At 42.2% G+C, this 5,549-nt stretch overlaps 1 pseudogene; it reads left to right on the top strand.

Moving 5' to 3' along the window:
- The first annotated feature begins 1,063 nt into the window (after window positions 1-1,063).
- LOC150101474 (U2 spliceosomal RNA) lies at window positions 1,064-1,179 on the top strand (annotated as a pseudogene).
- The last annotated feature ends 4,370 nt before the right edge of the window (window positions 1,180-5,549 follow it).

Below are 5,549 nucleotides of genomic sequence, written 5' to 3'. Positions count from 1 at the left end.
AGGTAAATTTATGTATTTAAATATTTAAATTTAAAACAGAAACAGCAAGCTAAACATCTGAATCAAAAAGGTGACGATTCGTCCAATAGTGTCCTATAGTTACTGATGCTTCTCCAGCCTGGAGCCACACCTCCACTACAAATATTATCAAATTGCAACGGGTTCAGAACAAATGCTTGAGAACGATCCTAAACGCCCCATGGTTCGTCAGAAATCAACTTCACCAAGATACAAATATTCCTTATATCTTCTCCTTCCTACAAACTTTAGCTGCAAAGTTCTTCCTAAAGACGTCCACTCATCCCAATGATCTAGTTCAGCAAGCTGTAGCCTATGAGCCTACGGATACGTTCAAAAACAAAAGCCATTTTAACTTCCTTCAGTGATGTATAATCTCCATGCCGATTCTGAGCGAGCAAACTGCTCATAATATTTTCCCTCTGTGACCGTAACAAGCCTGTGTAGCTCAGTGGATGTGGCGTTTGCCAACCACGGCGCTTGGCCTCACGAAGGAAGGCTTGGTTTCGAGTCTAGTCGGCGACTAGAGGAAATTTTTCTAAGCCTTTTTTCGACCGGTTCCCGAGTTAGTCGATCTCTGGCACGGGCAAGCAGGTTTTTCCTCCCGGAAACTCGGGTTTTTCGTCCTGTAAACTCAAGAAAATCGACCATAGAACCCACATTATTTCAGACATTAAAAAAATATATATTCTGTTAGGGACCACGAGATGGCGGCACATTTGAGCCTTCTCTCTTCACTGAGTACCGCTTAATTAGTGATAGCCTTGGGCCATCTGTCTCTGATTGGGTACCAGTGGAGATTGAACTGCCCACTCAGTCTCCAAAAGTTAGATAGGGCTAAATGGCCTCGCCTACTCCCCGTATACGGGAATAAAAAGGCGTTAGGCGATTTTTTTTTTTTTTTTTTTTTTTGTGACCGTAACAGACAACGGGGAATATGAAAAGCTTTTTGCTTCACCCTTAAGTCATAAATGTCAATTGTCAAATATATGTATTTATATTATATTTATAAAGTGGGCGTCTCTGATTTAAGATAAGTGTTTTGATTGTTTCTCGGCATTTTGGCTAAGATCAAAGTGTAGTATCTGTTCTTTACCATTGATATCGGAACGGGTCCCATCGGGGGCTCGAGATATACAACTGGTCGACTGCAGATATTATTAAACCCCGGACTGGGACAAAGTTAAACACTCGGTGGTGGGAATAGTGTAGGAGACCCCCCCCCCCCCCCCGATCATGTCCTCTGTTTTGTCGCGTGTGCGAACCCTTGGCTTTGAGGTGGACGCTACCATACCGGCAAGGACATTAGCGAGAGCTCTGATGGACTGCGTAGGCCCCGAGCATATATTTGGCTTTACCCCCTATGGTGAGAGACGGAAGAAGTATGATTACGAATTAGCTGCTCGCGTTTTTTTTCGATTAGTGTGATACTGTTGGGACTTCCGAATGATATATTTAGAGGTAAGCTTTCTTCCTTTTGACTATTTTTGTGATTACACATTGCTTACCTGGTAGACTCTTGCGTGAGTCTAAGGGATTTGTCAATAGACCCTCCTAGGTCGTCAGGAATAAGACATCGGAATATTCCTTCATTGTACACATCTCATGGAAAAAACTACCAGTAGTAGTATCGGAACACATTGGACCTGTCCCTCACATCAGATCCATAAACGAAATTGAAAATGCTGTCAAAAGCCTGACCCAGCAAATCAACACAGCCATAAAAGTTGTCACCTCTACCATAACCACTCTTAAGCTTAACCGACTACCCGAAGACATCATAGATTTAATTAGGGACAAAAACAACGAAAGAAAAAGGTACCATAACACCCGTGCACCTCAAGACAAAAAGATCCTCAACAAACTGAACAATGAAGTTAGAGAAGCACTTAAAGCTCACAGAAACGAAACATGGGAAGCCAAACTAGCCTCTATATTACCCGGTGAACACTCCATCTGGATCATATTAAGAAGCCTCAGAAACAAAAACAAATATCTTCCCCCACTCAAGTCAGACAGGGGGCTAGTACACACGGACGCAGAAAAAGCTGAAGAGATAGAAAAGAACCTAGAAAAACAGTGTAGCCCTACATACGACAACTTAGACATCAAGCATGTCTATAAAATCCACCTCCATATCAGACAAGCACTAAAACTCACCGACAGCTGCAACAACAAACCTACAAACACCTCACCAGCGGAAATCTATGAAGTTTTAAAGAAGCTAAAGAATAAAAAAGCCCCTGGCCCAGATGGCATAACAAATAGAATAATTAAACTGCTGCCCCGAAGAGCTGTCGTACATCTCACCACCATAATCAACGCCATGTTCAGATTTAACTATTTCCCCAGCTATTGGAAAGTCGCAGATGTGGTCCCAGTGCATAAACCAGGTAAAGATCCACAGCTGCCTGAAAGCTATCGACCAATCAGCCTAATCTCAAACTTTGGCAAAATTGCCGAAAAAATCATCCTCTGCAAACTCCAAGCCTCAGTAAACGAGTTAAATATCCTTCCAAAGGAACAGTTTGGTTTTCGACAACATCGCAGCACCACTCAACAAATTCATAGGATAATTGAGTACATCACCACCGGCTACAATTGGCATCAACACACTGGAGCAGTTTTCCTGCTCAAGACATAGTAAAAGCTTTTGGTAGGATATGGCACTTCGGATTACTACATAAACTCATTTCAGCAGGCATACCATCAAGAATCGTCCACCTAATTAAATCTTACCTCCAGAACAGACACATACAAGTCAAAATAAACGGAACAGTTTCAATTCAGCGACGCATCTCTGCGGGAGTTCCCCAACGTTCCCTACTGGCACCGATCTTATTCTCGATATATATGGCAGACATCCCACACAACCCAATATCATCCGTCTTAGCACTCTATGCGGATGACACAGCAGTACTTGCCAGATATCTACAACTACATCTCGTCACTACAAAACTGCAAGAAAACCTACTAACACTAGAACAATGGTTCTCCAAATGGAGATTCCAAGTGAATCCCCAAAAGAGTATAACGACACTTTTCACCAGAAGACTGGCAACTCCCGAGGGGGACCTTACACCAAAATCCCCTGGCAAACAGAAACAAAATATCTTGGGGTAACACTGAACAAAAGATTAACGTTCAACCCACACATCAAAGCCTTATGCGCGAAAGCATCTAAAACCATCGCGCAACTTTACCCTCTAATAAACAGAAAAAGGAAGCTAAATACCAGAATCAAAGTATTCCTCTACCTGCTGACGATCCTTCCCATAGTAACATATGCATCTCCAGCCTGGAGCCACACATTCAAAAACAACATCATCAGGCTACAGAGAGTGCAAAATAAGTGTTTGCTCATGATCCTGGATGCACCGTGGTTTGTAAGAAACGTCCAACTGCATAGAGATACAAACATCCCTTACATCTACTCCTTCCTATAAACTACAAACTTCCTACAATTTGAGAAAAATTCTTCTCAAAGATCTCTACACACCCCAATGATCCAGTTAAACAGGCAGCAAACTATGACGAAACGGACCTCTTCAAATACAAGAGGCCAAAAGCCATCCTAGCAACAACGATTAATCTCCGTGCCCCCCTAGGGCGAGCTCACAGCTCATAAATCTTTCCTCTTCAATTCGTCCCTATCAAACAACGGGGAATAAAAAAGCATCTTACTTCACCCTTCTGGCCAGTGATGTGATGTTATGTTATTGTACACAAGAATGGAGAATGTAAAAGGTATCAAGGATGCATTCAACATTTAACCCCTTAACATACAAAGACGTCTGTGACACGTCTTTTGTTTATTGCACCAAAATTGAATTTGAATTTTGGTTATACAACCGAATATAGACGCTAGACAATCTTGTGCCTTTCAGCCGAGAAAAGTTGCCGACGGCGTGTATCGGCTATTTCGTTTGCGTTTGCACAAATTCATCATTATTTGAAAAATAATGATGAATTTGATCCAGCAAATCACCCTCGACCAAACAATTAGCAAAAAAACGACCGCTTTCTGATTTTTAATTGGTACGTTAAGGGGTTAAACAAAGATATGTCACTTGACATTCTCAAATTCACTCTAAAGAAATTTGAAACGGATTATCCTGGTTGCTTGAATCTCTTCACTCAAGTAAATGACACCGAAGTCGATGATATGGACATCGAAGAGGACATTACACCTGTTCCCGCATTACATCCCGCTAATTACAAGGGATGCCTTTTCCATCCAAAATACCATTGATCAACAAGAACGAACCACGCTCCTCCAAGCAATGACACAAACAACCAAACAGGTCGCCCTCCAGATCATAATACCTCACATTCGGCAGCACAGGAAGGCACTCGACCTTCATCCATGTCCAAATCATATGTGGAAGCGGTAATAACCCAGTTTCCTTCATCGCAAGAGCAAACAAGCTATAATCTCACATCAGCTTTAACCTCGTCACTTGCAATAATGCTGCATGAATTCAGCAAAGCAAGCAAGCACCTCACCATCTTCCAGAAAGAGATTCTATTTAGAAACCCAATCCATATTAACAGCTCTCTATAATGTTTAAAACATTTAAACCGAATTCCCTCATGATAACAGCATGGAATGCCAATGGCTTAACAAATAAAATTCTCGAGCTGCAAGAGTTCGCAAAAGATACAATCCAGACATAATCTTGATCAGTGAATCCCACCTCAGATTATCAAACAACTCAAAACTAAGAGGTTGTATTTTATATAGGACAGACAGACTTACTCTAGTGGAGGCGCACAGCTATTTTTATTAAAAATTATTTGAGCCACAACTCGTTGACCAGCCCCCAAACTCTAAACCTTGAGGTGATAGGTGTGGAGGTGCACACTAATAACGCAGGCAAACTCGAAATCTACGCAGCGTACAATCCTCCCAGCATTCCACCACTATTGTAGACTCCATCCTCGGCTCCACGGACTCCAAACATACGGCCTGGTTCAGTTCGTCAATCAACTCCAAAGGCCGTACCTTGTTCAACTAAACGTCACTCAACTCATCAATAGTAGCTGGAACCACTGAGCCCACCCACTACAGCCCATTAGGAAGTTCTGATATATTAGACATAGTTGTCCTCAGAAACATCAAATATCAATACCAACTGGAGACATTAGAAGAGCTTAACTCAGATCATAATCCCATCATGCTCAGGCTAGGACTGCAAGATCAGCTCTCTCCCCATCATTCTTTCTTACCATGGGACAAGCTCTCTAAGGTTCTCCCAGTCCACATCGGTCCACCCCTGTCATTCATAAAAAAGAAGAAATAGACCAAGCTGTAAGCAATTTAACTAGGCAACTCAACACAACAATAGCATCAGTCACTCTAACCACTGTCTTCGACGCTCCCAACTGGATCCCAGAAGAGATAATGGACCTGATTACGGCCAAAAATAAAGCCAGAAAGCGATATCACAACACTAGGGCCTCGCAGGACAAAACCTTAAACAACCTGAACAGACAGGTTCGAGAAGCCCTCCAGATGCACAGGAATTCTT

Source organism: Typopeltis vanoorti, chromosome 11 (assembly GCF_054136105.1).
Source record: "Typopeltis vanoorti isolate ZY-2024b chromosome 11, IOZ_Tvanoo_1.0, whole genome shotgun sequence".
NCBI classification, from domain to species: Eukaryota; Metazoa; Arthropoda; class Arachnida; order Uropygi; family Thelyphonidae; genus Typopeltis; species Typopeltis vanoorti.
This window is presented reverse-complemented; position numbering and strand designations above follow the sequence as displayed.